The 10,879-nt window shown below is 42.6% G+C and overlaps 1 long non-coding RNA gene across 1 annotated transcript in view; it reads left to right on the plus strand.

The window, feature by feature from the left end:
- LOC137635520 (uncharacterized) overlaps nucleotides 1-10,505 on the plus strand; it is a 30,071-nt gene extending 19,566 nt beyond the window's left edge. Inside the window, exons 3-4 of the long non-coding RNA XR_011042700.1 lie at nucleotides 1,375-1,726; nucleotides 9,410-10,505. This is a non-coding gene — a long non-coding RNA (uncharacterized lncRNA). The remainder of the gene's footprint in view (nucleotides 1-1,374; nucleotides 1,727-9,409) is intronic.
- Nucleotides 10,506-10,879: the final 374 nt, after the last annotated feature.

Raw genomic sequence — 10,879 nt, forward strand, 5'->3', positions numbered from 1 at the left:
GAGAGAGTACTTTGCCCAGTTAGAGCTCTTAGGTACTATCTAAAAGGTCATAACCTTTACGAGGACAATCAGAAGCCTTATGGTGTGCTATCAAGAAGCCTTCTCTTCCAAGGTCTAAGAACTCAGTTTCTTACCTATTCAGGCTCCTGATTAGGGAAGCACATTCTCATCTGAAGGAAGAAGACCTTGCTTTGCTGAAGGTAAGGACACATGAAGTGAGAGCTGTGGCTACTTCAGTGGCCCTCAAACAGAACCGTTCTCTGCAGAGTGTTATGGATGCAACCTATTGGAGAAGCAAGTCAGTGTTCGCATCATTCTATCTCAAAGATGTCCAGTCTCTTTACGAGAACTGCTACACCCTGGGACCATTCATAGCAACGAATGCAGTAGTAGGCGGGGGCTCAGCCACTACATTCCCATAATCCCATAACCTTTTTAACCTTTCTCTTGAATACTTTTTATGGGTTGTACGGTCGGCTAAGAAGCCTTCCACATCCTTTTTGATTTGGCGGGTGGTCAATTCTTTCTTGAGAAGCGCCGAGGTTAAAGGTTGTGATGAGGTCCTTTAGTATGGGTTGCAGCCCTTTATACTTCAGCACCTAAGAGTCGTTCAGCATCCTAAGAGGACCGCTACGCTCAGTAAGAAAGACGTACTTAATAAAGGCAGAGTAATGGTTCAAGTCGTCTTCCTTACCAGGTACTTATTTATTTTATGTTATTTTTGAATAACTAATAAAATAAAATACGGGATACTTAGCTTCTTCGTTAACATGTATGCTGGTCTCCACCCACCACCCTGGGTGTGAATCAGCTACATGATTATCGGGTAAGATTAATATTGAAAAATGTTATTTTCATTAGTAAAATAAATTTTTGAATATACTTACCCGATAATCATGATTTAATTGACCCACCCTTCCTCCCCATAGAGAACCAGTGGACCGAGGAAAAAATTGAGGTGGTGTTGACAAGAAGTACTGGAGTACCTGACCACAGATGGCGCTGTGGTGTTCACCCCCACCTGTATAGCGATCGCTGGCGTATCCCGACCGTAGATTTCTGTCGGCAACAGAGTTGACAGCTACATGATTATCGGGTAAGTATATTCAAAAATTTATTTTACTAATGAAAATAACATATTACTTTAAAAGGGATTTGTAATATTTTCAACCTTAATGAATACTTATTTTCAAAGGAGAAAATTCCTTGTTTCGTTAATTAAAAATTGCATAGTACTGATCTACTTTAGTATTCAGATATTTTACTCAAAGGCATATTCAATAAACAATCTAGTTTGTTACAATGGTGAATCCTGGATCGACATAAACATTACTTGTGGAGTTGCATGTGACTTATGATTTGTCTGTATTTCAGGTTTCTACAGAAAGAAAGCAGAAGGAATATTTTAATCCACAAAGGTTGAAAAGATTGTAACAGATGTGCCCCATCAAATTAAGAGAAGAGAGTCTTCAGTAAACGAAAGAAGAATTCTTCTAGTGGAACAGGTGATCGTTAACATTAACGAGAAGATTCATGCAGAATAGAAGAAGCAGCAGAAAAATATACAGTAATGGCTGAGAAGGCAGTGTCCCCTAGTAAGCTTGGAAAGGGGTAAAATCCCGGCAGTACCCAGAATAACAATCATGTGAACTAGTCGTCCATAACCTTAGAAAATCTGAAGACCTGATGAAGTAGGAAGGGCTCCCTCCAATGATGGAATACAAAGGTAAGGGGTTGCATTGCATTTAGAAATTATTAAGGAGTAATTTCTGGCACCATTGTACAGTTAGTTTGTTGTGGGTATTGCATAAGATTTTTCACAACTCTGACCATCCTTTACATTCAGATCTCCCTGGACAATTCTATCCTGTTCGTAATACTAGGCAGGCAGTTAATTCTAATAGCCAGGCCTTCTCCATCACGAGGCTCAATACTACGCAGTACTCTAGAAGTTTTATTCCAGCTGTGACCAAGTTGTGGAATGATCTTCCTAATCGGGTGGTTGAATCAGTAGAACTTCAAAAGTTCAAAGTTGGAGCAAATGCTTTTTTGTTGACCAGGCGGACAGTCTTTTTATAGTTTATTTATGACATACTGTACTGTATTTGTTTTTGATGTTGTTGATAGTTTATTATATGACATGTCTGTTTTGATGTTGTTTCTTATTTTAGAATGATTTATTGTTAATTTGTTCTCTTCATTTATTTATTTCCTTATTTCCTTTCCTCACTGGGCTATTTTTCCCTGTTGGAGCCCCTGGGCTTATAGCATCTTGCTTTTCCAACTAGGGTTGTAGCTTGGATAGTAATAATAATAATAATTGCCTGACGTATTGGTATAGCTTAAGGAAGAATGGCTGAGAAAATTATCTGAATCAATTGTGTACTTTACACTGACTACGTGTGAATTGGATTTTGTGTCAGAGAGGAGGTCCACAAGTTTTCTTTATTGTGAAGTGGCAACAGAAGGAAGTGGGGGTTGGAATCATTATTGAAATTTTGAGTAATAGAATGTAAAGAGTTGTGAATGGGTACCATAATTTGCTTGGTGCAAATTATAGGGTATTACCCCTTTTAACCCCGGGGGATTTGGAAATTTCCCACCCTTAACCCTCAGGGGGTTATTTTTTTCCAAGCACATTTTGCAGTACGTTTTATTTGAATTGCTCTAACAGCCTTAATTTTTGTCATAGAGAGGTCAGGTTGGTCTCATTCTCTTGGAAAATGCCTGAATTTTCTCAAAAAATTATCAAAAAATATGAAAAACTAATTTTTATAGCATTTTTTTGCAAGGACGTACCGGTACGTCCATGGGGGTAAAGGAATGGCTTTTGTGAAACGTACCAGTACGTCCTTTGGGGGTAAAAGGGTTAAGTGGATCCCTAACTAAAGTCAAAGTGTGATTGTAAGTAGGTCAAGGATAGTGGCTCCGCAACATCCGGATTTCAGCATTGATGTTTTTTTTTTTTTTTTTTTTTTTTTTCTTTTTTTCTTCTATGTATGACTTGAAATTTTGGTTGTGACTCTCAATAGAAAATTTAGTTATGAGAAACACATTTGGTCTTTCTCTTCTTCAGTTGAACAAAAAATGGGCTCATTGAGGTCTCAAAATTTTGGATGATCAATCTATTCTGAAGAAGTGTTTTAATTCTTTCATTCTACCTTGTTTCAAGTATTGTTCTCCTGTCTGGTCTTCTGCTGTTGAATCTCATCTTAATTTCTTAGACATGGACTTAGCGTGTATTAAATTTCTTATTCCTGATCTACAGTTGATATTAATTTCTGGCACCAAATGAATGCAAGAGTTGATGGGAGAAGTACAAGAGGAAGGCCAAGGTTTGGGTGGATGGATGGTGTGAAGAAAGCTCTGGGTGATAGGAGGATAGATGTGAGAGAGGCAAGAGAGCGTGCTAGAAATAGGAATGAATGGCGAGCGATTGTGACGCAGTTCCGGTAGGCCCTGCTGCTTCCTCCGGTGCCTTAGATGACCGCGGAGGTAGCAGCAGTAGGGGACTCAGCAGTATGAAGCTTCATCTGTGGTGGAAATGTGGGAGGTTGGGCTGTGGCACCCTAGCAGTACCAGCTGAACTCGGCTGAGTCCCTGGTTAGGCTGGAGGAACGTAGAAAGTAGAGGTCCCCTTTTTTGTTTTGTTTCTTGTTGATGTCGGCTACCCCCCAAAATTGGGGGAAGTGCCTTGGTATATGTATGTATGTATGTACCATTGTACAGTTAGTTTGTTGTGGGTGTTGCAGAAGATTTTTTTTATAATTCTGACCATCCCTTGCATTCAGATCTTCCTGAACAGTACCATTCTGTTTGTAATATTGTAATAGGCCTACTAGGTATGCAGTTAATTCTAATAGTCATGACTTCTCCATCATAAGGAAGTTTTATTCCTGCTGTGACCAAGTTGTAGAATGATCTTCCTAATCAGGTGGTTGAATCGTTAGAACTTCAAACTTGCAGGGAATCTTTTTATGTTGAACAAGCTAACATGTCTTTTTATAGTTTATTTATGGAAGATTAATTTTAATGTTATTACTGCTCTTAAAATATGTTGTTTTAATTGTTCATTTCCTCTCTTGTAGTTTATAATTTTAAACATAAAACTTACCCGCTGGTTATATAAGAATGGCTAAAGTCCCTGGACGCCCGGCAGAAATTCAAAATCTCGCGACAATCGCAGATATGCCAGGTGTATACTAGCGCCATCGCGGTAGACAGGCCGAACTATTCCAACCAATTCAGACCTTCTCTGCTGCCATTGCTGGCTGGAACGATTGGAATTCACTCGCAACTTACTTTGATTTGGACGGTTTATTTGGTGATGTACACCGTCTTTTGGTTTTGGGCTTTCGCTTTATTGGTTTCTCTTTCATATTATCTTGAAATCTTTGTTGTTTTGGGTTTATTTAGATAGTTTTAACCCTTGTTTATGTTTTGATCTCTCTCATAACTATTCAATATGGCCGACCCCTCCCCTGTATATAGGAAGTGTATTAAAGGATGTCATACTCGTCTTCCTAAAGCTTCTATTGATCCTCATACGTTTTGTGTGAAATGTAAGGGTAAAACTTGTACTTTTGGTTATCGGTGCAAAGAATGCTCTTTTTTGACTGAGTGGTTAGCTTTTGAGCGCTATACTCAGAGACTAGAGAGAGACAGAATTAGACGCAGTTCTTCTCGTTCTGTAGATTTACCTGTATCCAATGTCATTGATCCTAATCCTCCCCCCGTAGTGGTAGATCAGGAACCGAAGGAACCTACGATGAAGGATATTTTGTCCGTGATTCAAACTCTCGGCGTAAGAGTTGAATCACTAGCGGCGGACAAGAACCAAATTATGTCCGAAATTAATTTGCTTAAAAGTTGTCGCACAGGCGACCTATCAAGTGCGAAAAGTTCCCCTAATGTGTTCAGTGTTGTGGAGGGTGCGTCTGCGCGATCCTGTTGTTCGCCTAGCCTTAGACCTCTTTCAAGCTCCCGAACCCATGGGAGAAGTAACGTCGAACGGCGAAAGGGAACGAGAGGCGTCATCACTCGCGCAGACGTCCCCTCGAGCGTACCTGTTGTCGTATCACAGGTCGCTCACCCTCACCATAGGAAAGGTGAGGTTGGTGCATTATCGTCATCTTCGGATGAAGTTACGCGTGACGAGGTCTGGCGTCAAGCCTCTAGACCTCTTAAGAGAAAAGCAGACGCAGTGGTACAGCAACACGATTCTCCCCCGCAAGAGCCTGGCTGTAGCCCTTGGGATACACCTGAGCGTTTTCAGTCCCTTGGCGAGGGTTCACCTGCGAAACGCTCTGACGGGGGTTCTGAAATAGATAAAGGTTTGGTGCAGTCAGATTCGGAGCTGATCCCTGGTTCTGGTGTTACGGTCCATGCACCGCTGCTTCTATCAGACTGGTGTTCCGTCTCTCGAAAGTGGGGAGCGATGAGGAAAGCGAATTTGCATTGGAAGAGGCTGCACGCGTGTCGTCTAAGGGTGATCCCAAATGGTCTATGCTGTTGGGCATGAAGCAGCAACTCTAGTCGCTTATGCAATCTTATCGGCCTTCTGTTATCAGTGCGGTTGGGCGTCAGTCTTCCGGTTTAGACGCGTTGTCGCACAGGCGGCCTGTTGATTCCGGTAATGACGCGTTGTCGCACAGGCGATCTCCCAGCCGCAGTGTTCAACGACAGGTTGAGGTGGATGTGTCTCGTTAGGGACCTGCTTCTCAGCATCAATCGACCGCTCATAGCGCCGAACGTCGGTCTTCCAAATGCGACGATGTTCGCCAAACAGCGTAGCGGGCCGCTAAGCGGCAGGACAGAAGCGGACATGATATGGAGCGTCAGCGTCAGTCAACCCATGACACCGCACGTCAGTCAACCCATGACACCGCACGTCAGTCTACTCATGACGGCACACGTCAGTTATCTCATGTCGCCGCGCATCAGTGTACCCACAACGGCACACGTCAGCCAACCCATGACGCCACTCGTCAGTCGACCCTTGTCGCCTCGCGTCAGTTGGATACTATTCCACAAACCGAACGTGACAACAAACGCAAGGCTAATGAACGTCATGCAGATGGGAATATTGAACAGCGCAAACGCACGCACTTCAGCGCTGACGCGTCTACACAGGAACAACGCCTCCCTGAACAAGGCACTGCTGCGACGGCTGATTTTTCGGAGGTGGAGCCGGATGAGGTTTTCTCCCTGGATGAACCGCTGGACGATATCTCGGAGGGAGAAGAGGATAAACCTCCTCAACATTCGGTGGACCTCAAGAAGTTAATGCTGGTCTTTACGGAGTTATTCCCAGACCATTTTACTCCTGTAGTCCCGTGTTCTCCTTCTTCGGAATTTACCTTTGGTAAAGCAGCAAGAGCGTCCATGTTCACGAAGATGGTATTCTCTTGCTCCTCTAAGAGGGCGTTAAAGTTAATAGGAGTGTGGATGGATTCAAAGAAAGTCCTTGGCAAGACGTGTTTTGCTTTTCCTTCTGCCAGACTAGCCTCCATGTCTAGTGTTTGGTATGAGACAGAAGTCTTAGGCGTGGGAGTTCCTGCCTCTGCCCAGGGAGATTTCTTGAGCCTAGTAGACTCTTCTCGTCGGCTAGCTATGAGGAAGACTAAAGTGTGGTGGTCTATGTCTGAGTTCGACCATCTCTTGAAAGGCATGTTCAGGGATCTCGAAGCGTTTAACTTTCCAGACTGGTCTCTGGGAGCCTTGGGGAGGAAAATTTTGGAAATGAAGGGCGCTGACACTACTAACCTCATTCAACTAATGTCATGCATGGACAAGGCAGTTAGGGACGGTTCAAACGAATTGGCTGCCCTATTCATAGCCGGAGATGGGAAGAAGAGGGCAACTATGTGTTCTCTCCTCTCCGTGGGGGGTTATTCCTTTTCAGAGATCGGAGTTACTTTTTGCTCCACTGTCTTCTGCGCTATTCCCGCAAGAGTTGGTAAGGGAAGTTGCTGCTGCGCTGACCCAGAAGGCTATCCATGATCTGGTTGCCAAGATGGCTAGGAAGGTGCTGCCTACTTCATTCCCTTCCCGTAGACCAAAGGAAGTTACTTCGTTTTCACAATCCACTCAGCCCTTTCGTAGTAAACCTGCCAGAAGGGGTAACTTCAGGCCCGACGGGAAGTTGTCCAAGGAAAGAGGAGCTAAATCCAGTCGAGGCAGAGTCTGACTGCCCTCTCCTTCAGACAGCAGTAGGGGCCAGGCTGAATTACTTTTGGCAGGCCTGGGAGAGAAGAGGAGCGAACCTTTGGTCCGTTCTTGTTTTAAAGGAAGGATACAAAATCCCATTCTTCTCGAAACCTCCGTTAGCCACAGATCCTATGGATCTCTCACCCAAATAGAGGGAAGGACCAAAGAGGCAAGCCATGCGGCTTCAGATGTCTCTCTTGCTAGAGAAAAAAGTGATAGAGAGGGTGCAGGACTTAAAATCGTCAGGGTTTTACAACTGTTTGTTCTTGGTCCCCAAGAGTGCGGGAGAATGGAGGCCAGTTCTGGATGTAAGTGCCCTCAACAGCTACGTCCAGAATTTGAAGTTCACCATGGTAATTCAGAAAACCGGGCTGGCAGCAGTAAGGAAGGGCGACTGGATGGTATCATTGGACCTCCAGGACGCTTACTTTCATGTCCCAATACGTCCGAGTTGCAGACGTTATCTGAGGTTCGTGTACGGGAAGGAAGTCTTCCAGTTCCGGGCCTTATGGTTTGGTCTCAGCACAGCTCCTCTGGTATTTACGAAGATCATGTTGAATATGGTGAGCATGCTACACTCAAGGGGCATCAGAGCCTCCCTGTACTTGGACGATTGGCTCATAAGAGCCCCCTCGGCCGATCGGTGTTTGAAGAATCTTCAGCTGATATTGAATTTGTAAAAGGAATCAGGACTCCTAGTGAGTTCAAAGAAGTCACAGCTGACTCCATCCCAGAAGATTCTTTATTTGGGGGTGGAGATTCAGAGTCGGACTTTTCAGGCTTTTCCGTCGCCTGCAAGGATTCAATCAGCTCTCCTAAAGCTTTGTGCCTTTATAAAAAGGACATCAGTTCGGTGAGAGAGTGGATGAGTCTTCTGGGGACCCTCTCGTCACTGGAAAAGTTTGTGTCACTGGAGAGGCTGCACTTACGCCCCCTTCAATTTCATCTCAATTATCATTGGAAGAAAGGGGACAGTCTCGACAGGGAAAGTATTCCCATTATGAATCCCATAAGAACACACCTTCAGTGGTGGAACAACGCACGCAGACTTCAGGAGGGCCTCTCGTTGGAGCAAAAGAGCCCAGACCTCGTGTTGTTTTCCGACGCCTCAAACTCGGGGTGGGGAGCAACCTTAGGGAAGGCAGAGATCTCAGGTCTGTGGACAAGGAGCAAGAAAACCTCCATATCAATCAAAAGGAGCTTTTAGCAGTGCATTTAGCCCTCAAAGGCTTCGAGAAACTAGTTTTAGGCAAAGTGGTACAGGTCAATGCCGACAGCACCACGGCTCTGGCTTATATAGCAAAGCAAGGCGGGTCTCACTCGAAGTCGACGAGATAGCAAGACCTCTTCTCGTAGGCACTGAAAATCTTTGGTTCCGTGTGTTTAATGACTCAAACTCTCTTTAGTTTTTTATGAAAAAAGCGTTCTTGGATTAAAATTGCATTTCAATCGAAGACACTCTGACAGCAGTTCTTGCCTGTCTTTTCAGCTGTAAAGTTCTGCCATTTATAAATGCAGATGTCACTGAAGTGGGTTTTTTCATGGTGACTGTTCTCAAGCTGCACAGCTTTCCATCCTTTTGCTAATTTTTTTTTTTTTTTTTTTTTTCATCTTCTTTTGATATTCCTTGGATCCCTCAGGACTGCCTCTGGTATGCCTAATGTGCATTGTTGAAATATTTGATGATCATATTGTTTATTGATGATGATAATGACAGTAGTAACTATAATGATATTAGTATAAGAAATATGGATGATTATGATTAGAATTCAGTAATTCAGTTAGCATTGCATTAGGGTAAAAATATCTATAGTCAATTTTTTTTTGCGAGGCAGATTTGCACCGACTCGCAGCGGTGCCCTTTTAGCTCGGAAAAGTTTCCTGATCGCTGATTGGTTAGAATGATCTTGTCCAACCAATCAGCGATCAGGAAACTTTTCCGAGCTAAAAGGACACCTCGGAAAAGTTTCCTGACCGCTGATTGGTTAGAATGATCTTGTCCAACCAATCAGCGATCAGGAAACTTCTCCGAACTAAAAGGGCACCTCTGCGAGTCGGTGCAAATCTGCCTCGCCAAAAAAAATTGACTAATAGTGATGTTTGTATATTATTTCTTTTTGAGTCTCTTAAATAATAATTTAGTTTAAGTAGTTTAAAGGTTACAAAATTGTATCGGTTCTAATTCAATACTTCATTTCAGGTTCCTGAAGATGTCCCGGAGTCAAACAATATATAGGAGGAAAGAAAAAATAAATCAACGAACATTCATCACCCCCTAGGAAAAAAAGAATTTCATCAAGAACCGATGGAAAATAATTATTATAGTACATTTGGAAGAGATGATACACGAATAGAAGAAAGAACATCTTCAATTGTATATTAAGATACTTTGTATAGGTTGCTCCTAAAAAGGCATTAATCAGAAAGAATGCTTCCTTCCGTACAACGGAACTTGACCGCACGAGACTCTACAGCTCTAGGGAGGAGCTCAGCTTTGTATTAACCCTTTTACCCCCAAAGGACGTACTGGTATGTTTCACAAAACTCATCCCTTTACCCCCATGGACGTACCGGTACGTCCTTGCAAAAAACTGCTATTTACATTTTTTTTTTTGCATATTTTTGATAATTTTTTGAGAAACTTCAGGCATTTTCTTAGAGAATGAGACCAACCTGACCTCTCTATGATGAAAATTAAGGCTGTTAGAGCAATTTAAAAAATATATATTGCAAAATATATACTGTGGAGATAGCAGCAGTAGGGGATTCAGCATTATGAAGCTTCATCTGTGGTGGATAATGGGGGAGGGTGGGCTGTGGCACCCTAGCAGTACCAGCTGAACTCAGTTGAGTCCCTTGTTAGGCTGGGAGGAACGTAGAGAGTAGAGGTCCCCTTTTTGTTTTTGTTTCATTTGTTGATGTCGGTTATCCCCCAAAATTGGGGAAGTGCCTTGGTTTATGTATGTATATTACGAATTGTGCTTGAAAAAAAATAACCCCAGGGGGTTAAGGGTTGGAAAGTTCCAAATAGCCTGGGGGTAAAAGGGTTAAAATCATCCATTAAAGTTTCACTCTGGGTCACACTGTGCCTTTTTGGTGTCAGGGTTGAACGTGTTACCTTTTTAACCCTTTTACCCCCAAAGGACGTACTGGTACGTTTCACAAAAGCCATCCCTTTACCCCCATGGACGTACCGGTACGTCCTTGCAAAAAAATGCTATAAAAATTTTTTTTTTCATATTTTGGATAATTTTTTTTGAGAAAATCCAGGCATTTTCCAAGAGAATGAGACCAACCTGACCTCTCTATGACAAAACTTAGGCTGTTAGAGCAATTTGAAAATAATATACTGCAAAATGTGCTGGGAAAAAAATAACCCCCTGGGGGTTAAGGGTTGGAAATTTCCAAATAGCCGGGGGTAAGAGGGTTCACTAATTTTAATTAGTTTATATACATATGATTGTATTAATTTTATATCTGAGAATTTCAACATTTTGCTTCTTTCCCGGTGAGCAAGATAAAGTGTTTTTTTATACATATTGTTATTTAATTACTGTACTTCGTAGTTGCTGTTAACGCTTATTGGATAGATGCTTTTTATTTTGATATTAGGATATTGGTGTAATTAAGGGATTTTGACGAAGGAAAAATCTATTTCTGGGCGAGAGAC

This window comes from Palaemon carinicauda, unplaced genomic scaffold (assembly GCF_036898095.1).
Source record: "Palaemon carinicauda isolate YSFRI2023 unplaced genomic scaffold, ASM3689809v2 scaffold136, whole genome shotgun sequence".
NCBI classification, from domain to species: Eukaryota; Metazoa; Arthropoda; class Malacostraca; order Decapoda; family Palaemonidae; genus Palaemon; species Palaemon carinicauda.